Below are 14,202 nucleotides of genomic sequence, written 5' to 3'. Positions count from 1 at the left end.
TTAACATTAACACAACTAGCGATGACAGAAGTTCTGTAACTTTCCGGTCATTCCTTAATAAATCAAGTGACTACAGCAGAGCTCCACTACTGTCAACGAAATACAGCAGCAAAATGCAAAGTTTACCAATCGTACCCCTTTCCCACCAACACTACAAAGATCACTAAGAATGTTTCAGCCACTATTTATAGTAACATGTATTATATAAAAGCCTACTTAAAAACTGCAAATAAGTACTCGTTTAATAAACTGAAAATAACTTTACTTTATAAAAACCGGCTTAGTGAAGGGGAGGCAAAGCCTGTCTGTAAGTTGAACGGAAAGTTGCATTCTTAATGGGGGAAGTTATCTTCCCCGGAAGAATGTTATAGCTCACACGCAGGATGACTAAGAATCTATTTCGCCTCTATCACCACAGGACAGCATGCAGAGACTTAAACAGACCCGGTACATATGTGTTCCTTGTGTTAGTATTAGTAGCATCTCGTATCTGTGTTAATGTACTGCATCGTCTGTAGTCCTTAGTGATCCATAAGATAGGCTATGACAGGGACGGTATGATTTCGTGAAACGTCCGTCCCCAGTAGCTAAGTAGTCAGTGAGATAGAATGTCAATCCTAAAGGCCCGCGTTCGATTCCCGGCTGGGTAGGAGATTTTCTCCGTTCACGGACTGGGTGTTGTGTTGTCCTAATCATCATCATTTCATCCACATCGAAGCGCAAGTCGCCAAAATGGCATCACATCGAAAGACCTACACCCGGCGAACGGTCTACCCGACGGGAGGCCCTAGGCACACGTCATCATCACCTCGTGAAACATCCTGTAGTTGCTTCTTCTGACATAGTGTGACGCATAATCTAGATACTTACCTGTTCGTGATTCAGTTTGCAGATCTACGCTTTCTTGCAATCACGTCCATATGTGACATAATTAAAAACGGCTTTTTCATCTTTCGTGGCCAGTGTAGCTGAACGCTGCCCATGAAACAAACACGTTATGCCGTTACAGCTTAGTAACTGACGCAATCAGTATTTAAATCGTTTCGTAACGGAGATCATCATATGTCTGTTCCTGTAATGGCACCAATAATAACCTAGACTATTTTGTGCTCTGAAGATGGGTAGACTGCTAGCCAAAACTATCAGTTAATCCTAATAACGAATATTTTATTTGCTATCTTGACTTCACATGTTTTCAATCCCTAATACAAAATATTAAAACAAGTGATTTTTAACCGCCCACCGAATTCCTGCGCTTCCACACTATCGGTGGAGACTTTAAGTGTGTTATTCATGACTCTCCCTCGTACCATTGTACAAAAATTACCGACTACACCGTTCCCCAAATTTTTCTTCGTTGATTGGACAAGTGTGGATAGTCTCGAACCCAATCTCACTCGTTTGTCAACTGCTAACTCACTTTCAAGTACTTCGACTCATATCTATAATCTGGATTCAGCTACTGCCTCCATAATTTCAACGAACGAGTTCCAGTCAACACTGTCAAACGTTTCCTCTAACTATTAAAAATTCTGAAAATGTAGTATTCACTTTCTTAAGACATCTTCCAAGATACGTCTTAGTGTCAGCAATGCCTGTCGAGTTCCTACATTTCTTTGGAAACAATATTGATCGTCTCTCAGCCTAGCTTCAACAAGTCTTTTTCTTCTTCTGTAAATAATTCGTCTTCACGTCTATGCGACATTGCTTTTATCTTTTCTGGTACTACGGTGCCACCGAGCGAGGTGGCGCTGTGGTTAGACACTGGACTCGCATTCGGGAGGACGACGGTTCAATCCCACGTCCGGTGATCCTGATTTAGGTTTTCCGTGATTTCCCTAAATCTCTCCAGGCAAATGCCGGGATGGTTCCTCTGAAAGGGCACGGCCGACTTCCATCCCCATCCTTCCCTAATCCGATGAGACCGATGACCTCGCTGTCTGGTCTCCTTCCTCAAACAACCCAACCCAACCCAACTACTGTGCCATATTCCTACATTAACATACATAATTACCTGTTATTAATTTATGATTACGATGGTTCTGCTGGTTGCGTGAAGCGTCTCCTTGTCTTTACTAATTCAATTTTACTCTAGGCTGAGCTGTGTGTTTTAGCTGAGCGCAGCGCTAGTCACCCGTTTTGCTTTCGTCTGCTGTAGCCGCTGTTATTACAAGCTCTCAAACTTCTATAAGGACACTCCCGAGTTTCTATGACATTATAAGCATCCCCAGTTCACCGCGAACTAACGATGAACAATTGGAAAACCGTGTCGACGTTAAAAGCACTTACTGTTAACTTTACAGGCGATCCTCGCCCTGGTGCTTCCAGCGTAAAGTTTGAGCCTTCAATTCATCAACTTCGAAATTTATCACACCGATACGAGGCTTTAATTTGTATACACAGAGATTTAATAAGAAAAAGATATTGCTCGATAATGTACGAAACATTTTAAAACTGTCTGGGAATCACAAAGGAACGTTTTTTAGAAGTACTAGAATGGCAGATAAACGTTTTCAGAATAAAATACGCTGTGGAATCTGATTTACAGAATGAATCGAAATGAACTTTGAGTATACGTTTACACAGGCATATATATATATATATATATATATATATATATATATATATATATATATATATATATATATATATATATATGTAATCGGATACATTTGCCATTGACGAATATTTTGTAAATATACCTTTGCTGATCAGCAACGGAATTGTCTTCGGACACGTTACTTGTCAAAAAAAAACAATTTTCCATACTTTTTGCTTATCAACTACTCGTAGTAAATACAAAAGTTAGAAACTAGGGTTTTTAAAGTATAAATAAATTAATAAATTGATATTTGAATACTTAAACTAATCGTGTATGTACAACAATCGGTAGAAAACATTCCCAAGGTGTCACTGTAAACTCAAACATACCAGACTGATTATGTTGAGAGACTAAAAACTGAAGTACATTGAAAAAACATATTTTGAAATACAAACTCGAAACAGCAGTACTTGTTTTGCAGTATGAAGTCAATACACAGAACTTAGGGTACAAAATATAAAAAAGTCGTACACACAAACTACAACAGTCTCTTCAAGCACAGATGGAGTACGCATTAATCTACGGAGGCCAAGTTGATATTTTCTGCACCATATCTGTTAATAGCTGAGTCGAGTGTAAAAAAAATTTACATTCTTGTCGTCGCACTGATAGCAGAGATGAGAAAAACCCTTCCCCTTTCGTGTTAATTTCTTATATTTTTGAGTAGGTATTCAATTGACTGTCTTGTCTTCATTGATGTACAGTTATAAAGTGTAGATTTTTCAATTCAGTGTAAAAATTGAGTATTAACTGAGATAATTTTGTAATTCTCTGTTCGAGTAGACTGTATGAATTTCCTGAGTCATCGTTTTAAAAATATTATCTCATTTCTTTGATGGTCGTTGTCTACTTCTTAAGTTCTATTTTCTTCGTCCATAATGCTATATTTTCTGCCAAGGTAGTGAAATCTTTTTACATCTCGTATTAATTTTGTAAGTTATCCCACTTCCGTAAGTCTTCAATATACTAGACTCTGGTTTACTCTTGGTCCATTATCTGATTTCAGGAATCCGTTGATTCTGTACTGTAATTACCGGAAATCTCTCTCACTTGGTATAATACCACGTGTGTTGGAAGCTGTTTCACGTGGGTGAACTATGCAACTCAAAATAAAGAAAATTACAAAACCAGGTGAAGATTTCCAAGACATTAGAAAACAAATTAAGCATCTATGAAGACATGTATATAATGCCATAAGTTGTAGATTTTGATGGCAAGCCAAGCAGTGACCAATGAAATATAGGTGAACTCTCAAATAGAATATCACAATATTTATAAAGTGACTCTTCCTCTACGGCAGACTGAATATAAACAGTCTTTCCCCGTAATTTCTTTGGCAATACATGCAGTTCGAGGGAGACCCAGTCGGACGCAAAAAGAAAAACAGAAATAACATTCGTTAGTGCCTCTGAGGAGCGTACAAGCGCTCCGAAAACTGCAGGACACATCCAAATGATACTCTGTTCTAGCTATAGAAATAAAAAATATCAACACAACTTCCTTCAGTCCGTAATTTAACTGAAAATAACAAAAGGACTCTGCCACGATCTAAATAAAAATCTCTTAGTCAGATTAACAGCAATAGCAGTCCCTGGTTGCAAAACAAGTCTTTTGACCAAGCTCTGCTATGAAATCCCACATCATAAATAAAACTCCCAGATTGGCATGTCACGTATTAAGCTAAAAATCAATCGATAAAGCTTTAGTCACAAATTTTATAAATTTTGGCCGTATGTTGAGGGCGCACACTGGACAAGTCGTGCAGTTTCCGAAATCCACGTGCCGAGCCTCCGGGCCATGACAATCTTCCCTCGGTCAAACACAGATCGCGCGCCTCCCCAATTCCAGACATGGACAGCACTCTCATTGATATCGAACCGTGCGTGTGTCTGAATAGCAGTCATTCTTTGTCAGATGACGCTGCTGTCGTCTGGACGGGTTTCTATCAATAGTAGGTAGGTGAAAGAAAAAACGTAGGTGCAAAGAAGGTAATTGCGAAGAAAACATGGATAAGAGAAGAAATACTGCAGTTGATCGATGAAAAAATGAAGTAAAAAATGTTAAGGGATATTCAGGAATACAGAAATACAAGACTATGAGGAATGAAATAAATAGCAAGTACAGGGAAGCTAAGACGAAATGGCAGCATGAAAAATGTAAAAATATCGAGAAAGAAATAATAGTTGGAAGGACTGACTCATCATATTAGAAAGTTAAAAGAGCCTTCTGTGAGTCCTAACATTAAGACTGCAAAGGGACTTCCACGGATAAATGGAGAAGGGAGAGCGTATAGGCCGAATAAGTACATTGACAGTCTCTATGAGCGGGAATATTTGTCTAATGTGATAAAAGAAGAAACAGGAGTCGATATAGAGGATGTAGGGGATACTGTATTAGAATCAGAGTTTAAGAGAGCTTCGGAGGGATTAAGATCAAATAAGGCAGAAGGGATAAAAAATATTGCATCAGAATTTCTAAGGCCATTCGGAGAAGTGGCAACAAAAGGCCCGTTCGTTTTGGCGTGTAGAATGTATAAGTTTGGCGACATACTATCTGATTTTCGGAAAAATATCATCCACACAGTTCCGAAGACTACGAGAGCTGACAAGTGAGACATTTATCGCAGAATCAGCTTAACATCTCATTGCTGACAAGAATAATACACATAGGAATGGAAAAAAGTATGGAGGATGTGTTATATGACGATCAATATGGCTTTACGAAAGGTAAAGGCACCAGACAGGCAAATATGGCTTTGCGATTGATAATGGAGGCAAGACTAAGGAAAAACAAAACACATTTACAGTATTTGTCGACCCATAAAAACCGTTCGACAAGGTAAAATGGTGCATGATGTTCGAAATTCTGAAAGAAATAGAGCTAAGCTATGGGGAGAGACGGCTAATATACAATATGTACAAGAAGCAAGTGGGAGTAATAAGAGTGATCGATAAAGAACGAAGTTCTCTGATTAAATAGGGCATATGACAGAGATGTAGCCTTTCGCCCCTCCAGTTGAGTTTGTAATCGAAGAAGCAATGATGGAAATAAAATAAAGGCTAAGAAGTAGGACTAAAATTCAAGGTGGAAGGATATCAATGGTACGATCTGCTGATGACGTTGCTATCCTGAGTGAAAGTGTAGATTTACGTTATCTGCTGAATGTAATGAGCAGTCTCATGAGTAGAGAATATGGATTGAGAGCAGATCGAAGAAAATCGAAAGTAATGATAATTAGCAGAACTATGAACAGCGAGAATCTTAACATCAGGTTTGATGGTCACGAAGTAGATGAAGTTCAGCAGCAAAATTACCAATGACTGACGGAGCATAGAGGACATAAAGAGCAGATTAGCAATGGCGAAAAGGGAATTACTGGCCAAGAGAAGTCTACAAGTATGAAACATGGGCGTTAATTTGAGGAATAAATTTCTGTGAATGGACGTCTGGAGCACAGCTATGTAGTGTAGTGAGACATGGGCTGTGGGAAAAGCGGAACAGAAGAGAATTGAAGCATTTGAGACGTGGTGCTACAGAATAATGTTGAAAATTAGATGGACTGATAAGATAGGGAATGAGGGAATTCTGGGCAGAATCGGAGAGATAAGGAATATGGGGAAACCACTGATAAGAAGATGGGACAGGGCTATAGAACATCTGTTAAGACATTAGGAAATGACCTCTTTTGTACTGGAGAGAGCTGCAGAGGGCAAAAGCTATGGAGGAAGACAGAGATTTGAATACATCGAGCAAATAATTGAGGACGTAGGTTGCTAGGGCTACTCTGAGATGAAGAGATTGCAGATGACTCAAAAAAAGATAGAAGATTGGTGGTCAAATGTTCTGGCTGATCAGTGCAAGATTCTGTTACAGATGGGCTGCAAAATGAACTATCACACTTTCTTGAAATAAAATGACATGAATAATTAATCAAATTTCTACAAACACAAATTTTACATTCTACTCTTGAGGCTGTGATTTCAGGAGCGTGCTAATAAAGTATTCTGTGTTACCTGCAAGACAGAAATCAGCTTTCTTTGAGTGCTATGCTCCATTAATGATGATCAGGAGGTGATTAAATTAAAGGAGAAAACTATAGTCAGTTTTTATTCTTTTATTGGGCACCAATTGTTAATATACGCTACTAGTACTAATTACACAATCTTGATTGATCATGTTAGTCATTTGTCGAACCTTGACATTACCACTGTACGTACTTCATTATTTTACTTGTAATATTCGTATCTGTCTTTCACCCTCGACACTCGAACCCAAATCTTAATTATCTAAATACTTCTCGTGAACAATCATGTCATCCGCAGTCGTTCCGTTCTGTGCCTGTGTCTGACTTAGCGTCCCTTCTGCTGGGTGCGACGATTTGCGTCGCATGCAGTTATCACGAGAACAGTATGCAGTTGTTGACATCAACAAAAGAAGCGCGTTTCACGCTATCATCAGGGAAGTGCTGTATACTTGTGGAACATACCTTTGCTTTACGGTACTTTTATACTAAAACACAGCAAGGGGTCTTTAGTTCAGGGGAGAATTTAGGTATTAATTTTCAGAAAAAGAATTTTAAACGTCTGTGAATGTATAATAATGTGAGATGACATCGCGTGTCTCTGAGGATATGGTCACCTCACATATCATCCCCGTTACAACAAAAGAATATCTTAACATAACATGATGCAAGACATGAAAACTGAATCATATTAAACTTTTAAAAAATATTTAAGTTTTAACCGTTATACCAGCTTCTCCGACTCAGCCTATTAACCATTCTAGGGAACGAATTTGACCTATCTAAAAGAGTAATTTTCTAAAGATATCGTGAATTTAATTTGTAAATACACAATGCAATACCGGAATTAGAACATTGGAGCAGCCTGACTTGAAAAACAATATAAATGCTATAAAACATTTTAGGAAAAATTGACATTTACAGTAGGTTCATAATATTATTTTCTCTCCTTAATACTTATCGAATGCTATTTAGATTATGAACTATTTGTACTTTTGAATTATCCAACCAGTGACAATGTGATGATTCCTGGCATTCCTTCCACACCTACCTATTCACATCCTATTGATGCTTCTTCTTCACATTCATGGTTTACATTTCGTGCTGAGCCAGTAAACCATCCGCATATTCTGATAAAATTTCAATGTCTTCTCCCGCATATCGCAAATATGGCGGCTTTAGGTTCCTTCCGGTTTTACTCAACTATAATATCTATCCACATAATTATCTATCTATCCATATAAATGTAATATCTATCCATAAACAATCGCTCATATCTATTCTTCCTGTACTGCTCTTTCTATAATTTTTGCCAAGTATGACATTAGCATTAAGGCATTCTACTAGTAATAAACTTAATTCCCATTTTCTTCTTTGAAATTCCACAACCGTTTAGATCTCTTCAGTTACTTCCACACGTTTCTCCATAAATATATCCTTGAGCTTCACCTTCGGAGTGAGTACACCGTACATGACTTAGCATTCCGCGTCTTCTAACCATCCTTTGGGATCATCGTGGCTTTGCTTGCTATGTCTACCATCATTACCATTACCAGAAATTACACGAATTTCAGAACAGAGAACAGTCTTCTTCAAAGGTTGATTATCTTCCAACAAATCTTCTCGAACATTTTGACTATCAGTTTGTTTACATACAAAGGTTCTTCCTTCTAAGTTATATTATTCAAGATGCCATGATCGGGAAGTAAACTTTTTTCCCCTTAGTCCAATATCTTCTTGAAGTTTATGATCTTTGGAAGTTGTCTTGTTGTTACTGTTCCGCTAATTACACAAGAAATCAACAACTTCAAGTCTGCATGAATTCACAACACTATTCTGCGACTAAGCATCTATACTCCCGCAGTTTTTTGCCTGTCAGGTTTTACCTTTGTCACTATTTCCCCTACATGTCTATTTTGAAATTACTCTATTGAAATCTTTCTTGTATTTAAGCTTGCGTTGGTTATTGTAACAAGGCAGTTTATCTGTGGCTGGGGCAGGAAGCTGCATTTTACATTGTTGTTGTGAATCTGCTAAGGCCTGTTGGTAACGACTGTCTTTGAAAACATTTTCCAATACCCGTCCAGCCGTTAGTAAAACTATTCTGCCTATCGCTTTGATCCAAGTCCCAGCGCATTTCCTACATATTACTATTGTCATAACAGTCACCTGTACATGCTGTAGCAAAATTGGAATCCATACAAGAATTCAATTCTCGAATTACATTTGCTGGGAGGAAAGCAATATTTTCTGGTAATAAGAATGAAACAGTTCATCCACAGGTTTATATCTGCGCCGATCAGGAGAATTACCAACACTGAATATTTCAGCCGTCTCTTTAAACTTTTGACTTCGTGAGCATAAACTTTCTATGAATTTAAGCTGAAAGTCCTCTGCAGCATGGCAATTTTGAGCCTTAGACATCATTTGGAACTACGTGTATCCATCTAGATAACTGCGAATAGAATTAGACTTTCAGTCTTGAATCTAATGTGATGCAAGTACGCTGGTGAATTAATTCGTCAATACTGCTGGATGAGCTCTTTCATCATTGGTGGAGAAGTAATTGACGTTTCCAACATTTGCACCGATTGAGGTGGGGCAGTGGACTCGCACTGAGGAGGACGACAGCCAAGTCCACGTCGGGCCACCCAGATTAAGATCTTCTCAGATTTCCTGAAGTCGCTCCAGGTAAATGCCCGGATGATTCCTTCGAAAAGGGCGCCACCCATTTCCTTCCCCTACTTTCCTAATCCAAGCTGATAATCCGTCCACTATGATCCCGCTATCAACGGGACGTTAATCTCTAATCTTCCTTTCTTCCTTCCAAAATTTGTAGCTGTACTATCAGTTCACTGGCTGTACGTATTCTGTTGTGGAAGCATCGATAAAATTATTTTCTCCGCAAACACCGTCCCCACGAGGACCTGGACTTAACATGGTATATGACAGCCCCGGAAACTTTCCTGGTGCAAAATTGGATAGCGAATGTTAATGCCACTTGGTGTAATTTCTTTTATAGGTTTGAACGGGGTTGCTGGGTCTTCTGACATTCGAGAGTATGCGTAAACTCTACATCAGACATAGGAATATGTACAAAATAGTATTCTCGACACGACTCGAAAATTAGCTTGTCCTACTTTTCGCTCAAGTTCTTTAAGCGTTTACTGACGTCGGTAAACTGCTGCTTTATACTACATTCAGTGTTATTAAGACGTTCTTGTGATGAAGAAGTTCTTTACTGATGTGTGATTCATTGTAGTGCCAGATTCCGATTTTGACCATTTTTAATCTCAAGTTTCGATTTTTCTCTCTCCCTCTCTCTTTTGTTGACAGCAATATTTATTTTCCATACACTAGGAGAATAATGAGGTATCGTTTCGCATTCAGCCGAAGTCGATCGTCTTGCGATCGCAGTCTCGCACCGCTCGCGTTCGTGCAAAAGCCAGGACTGCAGTCCACCTGTGACTTACACCCGATGGATTTCGCACGACCACACTCTCCTTTGGTAGACATGAAACATGAAAACAAAGCAAGGCGAAAACCTAGTTATTATGCCTTACAAGAACATATGTAATACAAGTTCTGTAGTCCCATGACTGTGTGTTGCTGAAGGGAAGAATAACGGAAGTTGTATTTCACATTTAGTGATACTATTATGAGTAAGTGAACGATTTTGCTTCTAGTTAGCTTTTGTTCTACAGTATTAATTTATTGTGTTAACGGGTTACCAGCTTACAAATCCCATCACCAGACATTTACTAACAATTTTCGCCAAAGAAGTTACAATGTTTGGTAAAAGACATTAAAAGAAAAGTTGCAAATCTAGATTGAAGCAAGTACGCACAGTAAATGACATATTTGACAGTTTGGTGGTAATGCAGTGTAAACAACATTTAACTTCTTTGGAGACGGTAATCAGGAAAAGTCTGAGGATAGCCTTGTAAGCTAAAAACCGGTTAACAAAATAATTTAATGCTGCTGAACAAAAGCAAACCACCGCTTTTCATTTATTGTAATGTTGTTCAATCAAGATCCGACGGAAGATTAAGTTAGCATGAGTTTCGAACTACTGTAGCATACTTTCTCCCTTGTCACTTTTTGCCTTTAATTTTCGCTCTAATATATATATATATATTACCTTTTATTTTTATTGTTATACTAGCAACCCCCCATGAACCATGGACCTTGCAGTTGGTGGGGTGGCTTGCGTGCCTCAGCGATGCAGACATCCATGCCGTATGTGCAACCACAACGGACGGGTATCTGTTGAGAGGCCAGACAAACGTGTGGTTCCTGAAGAGGGTTAGCAGCCGTTTCAGTAGTTGTAGGGGCAACAATCTGGATGATTGACTGATCTGGCCTTGTAACACTAACCAAAACGGCCTTGCTGTACTGGTACTGCTAACGGGTGAAAGCCAGGGGGAACTACAGCAGCACTTTTTCCCGAGGGCATGCAGCTTTACTGTATGGTTAATGATGATAGCGTCCTCTTGGGTAAAATGTTCAGGAGGTAAAATAGTCCCCCATTCGGATCTCCGGGCGGGGACTACTGAAGTGGACGTCGTTATCAGGAGAAAGAAAACTGGCGTTCTACGTATCGGAGCGTGGAATGTCAGATCCCTTAATCGGGCTGGTAGGTTAGGAAATATAGTGACGTTCGGTGGGAGAAGGAACAAGACTTTTGGTCATGTGAATACAGGATTATAAATACAAAATCAGATAGTGATAATAAGGGGGTAGGTTTATTAATGAATAAAAAATAGGAGTGCGGGTAAGCTACTACAAACAGCATAGTGAACGCATTATTGTGGCCAAGATAGACACGAAGCCCACGCCTACTACAGTAGCACAAGTTTATATGCCAACTAGCTCTGCAGATGACGAAGAAATTGATCAAATGTATGACAAGATAAAAGAAATTATTCAGATAGTGAATGGAGACGTAAATTTAAGTCATGGGTGACTGTAATTCTATAGTAGGAAAAGGAAGGGAAGGAAACGAAGTAGGTGATTTTGGATTGGTGGGGGGTGGGGGGGGGGGGGGGGCAAATGAACGAGGAAGCCGCCTGGTAGAATTTTGCACAGAGCATAACTTAATACTTAATCATAGCTAACAGTTGGTTCAAGAATCATGAAATAAGGTTATATACATGGAAGAATTCTGGAGATACTAGAAGGTATCAGATAGAGTATTAATGGTAAGACAGAGATTCAAGAACCAGGTTTCAAATTGTAAGACATTTCCAAGGGCAGATCTGGACTCTGACCACAATCTATTGGTTATGGACTGTTGATTGAAACTGAAGAAACTGCAAAAAGGTGTGAATTAAAGGAGATGGGACCTAGATACACTGACTAAACCAGAGGTTGTACCGAGTTTGATAGAGAGCATAAGGGAACAATGGGGGGAAAGAAATACAGTAGAAGATGAATGGGTAGCAGTGAGGCAGCAGAGGAGCAAGTTGGTAAAAAGACGAGGGCTAGTACGAATCCTAGGGTAACAGACGAAATATTGAATTTAATGGATGAAAGGAGAAAATATAAAAATGCAGTAAATGAAGCAGGCAAAAAGGAATACAAACGTCTCAAAAATGAGATCGACAGGAATGCAAGATGGCTAAGCAGGCATGGCTATAGGACAAATGTAAGAATGTGGAGGCACATATCACTAGGGGTAAGATACATACTGCCTACACGAAAATTAAAGAGCCAAGATGGAAATCCAGTTCTAAGCAAAGAAGAGAAAGCAGAAAGGTGGAAGCTGTATATTGGGGGCGTACACAAGGGCGATGTACTTGAGGACAATAATATGGAAAGGGAAGATGAAATGGGAGATATGATACTGCGTGAAGCGTTTCACAGAGCACTGAAAGACCTGAGTCGAAACAAGGCCCCCGGAAGTAGACAACATTCCATTAGAACTACTGACAGCCTTGGGAGAGCCAGTCCTGACAAAGCTCTACCATCGGGTGAGCAAGATGTATAACACAGGCGAAATACCCTCAGACTTAAAGAAGAATATAATATTACCAATCCCAAAGAAATCTGGTGTTGACAGATGTGAAAATTACCTAACTATCAGTTTAATAAATCACAGCGGCAAAAAACTAATTCGAATTCCTTACACAAGAATGGATAACTGGGAGAAGCCGACCTCGGGGAAGATCAGTTTGGATTCCGTAGAAATATTGGAACACGTGAGGCAATACTGACCTTACGACCTATCTTAGAAGAAAGATTAAGGAAAGGCAAACCTATGTTTCTAGCATTTGTAGACTTAGAGAAAGTTTTTGACAATGTTTACTGGAATACTCTCCTTCAAATTCTGAAGGTGGCAGGGGTAAAATGCAGGGAGCAAAAGGCTATTTACAGTTTGTACAGAAACCAGCTGGCAGTTATAAGAGTCGAGGGGCATGAAAGGGAAGCAGTGGTAAGGGTGGTAGTGAGAAAGGGTTGTAGCCTCTCCCCGACGTTATTCAATCTGTATATTGAGCAAGCAGTAAAGGAAACAAAAGGAAAATTCGGAGCAGGTATTAAAATCCATGGAGAAGAAATAAAAACTTTGAGGTTCGCCGATGACATTGTAATTCGGTCAGAGACAGCAAAGGACTTGCAGGAGCAGTTGGACGGAATGGACAGTGTCTTGAAAGGAAGACATAAGATGAGCATCAGAAAAAGCGAAACGAGGATAATTGAACGTAGTAGAATTAAGTCGGGTGATGCAGAGGGAATTAGATTAGGAAATGAGACACTTAAATCAGCATACGAGGTTTGCTATTTGGGGAGCAAAATAACTGCTGATGGTCGACATAGAGAGGATATAAAATGTAGACTGGCAATGGAAAGGAAAGCGTTTCTGAAGAAGATAAATTTGTTAACATCGAGTATAGATTTAAATGTCACGAAGTCGTTTCAGAAAGTATTTGTATGGAGTGTAGCCATGTATGGAAGTGAAACATGGACGATAAATAGTTTGGACAAAAATAGAATAGAAGCTTTCGAAATGTGGTGCTACAGAATAATGCTGAAGAATAGACGGGTAGATGAAGAGGAGTTTGTGGCACAACTTGACTAGAAGAAGGGATCGGTTGGTAGAACATGTTCTGAGGCATCAAGGGAACACCAATGTAGTATTGGACGGGAGCGTGGGGGATAAAAATCGTAGAGGGAGACGAAGAGATGAATACACTAAGCAGATTCAGATGGATGTAGGTTGCAGTAAGTACTGGGAGATGAAGAGGCTTGCACAGGATAGAGTAGCATGGAGAGCTGCATCAAACCAGTCTCAGGACTGAGGACCACAACAACAACAATACTAGCAAAGCAGCCAACCCTTTGCAAGTTCTAGAAATGTATGGGAACTCCGTAGACATTCAAAACTACTTGTCCCCTCCCCTCTCTCTGAGCATCTTCTCATACCCCTCTCTCTCCGTACATCTCCTCGCCCGCCATATCTATATACATAACCTCATCCCTCCTCCATCTGTCCATTTCCTCCCCTCCCTAGTCCATTTCCCACTGAATGTTCAGTAACTCCGTACATCTCCTCCTCCCCTCCCCAATCTCTCTATCGATA

General features: G+C 39.5%; 1 protein-coding gene across 1 annotated transcript in view; it reads right to left on the bottom strand.

Annotated features, from left to right (window-relative positions):
- The window catches only part of LOC126336238 (neuropeptide CCHamide-1 receptor-like), a 521,028-nt gene that overhangs the window by 348,299 nt on the left and 158,527 nt on the right, over window positions 1-14,202 (bottom strand). The gene's annotated exons all lie outside the window — the stretch shown is intronic.

Source organism: Schistocerca gregaria, chromosome 2 (assembly GCF_023897955.1).
Source record: "Schistocerca gregaria isolate iqSchGreg1 chromosome 2, iqSchGreg1.2, whole genome shotgun sequence".
Lineage (NCBI taxonomy): Eukaryota > Metazoa > Arthropoda > Insecta > Orthoptera > Acrididae > Schistocerca > Schistocerca gregaria.
The sequence above is the reverse complement of the archived record's forward strand: the minus strand, read 5'-3'. Positions and strand labels throughout refer to the sequence as shown.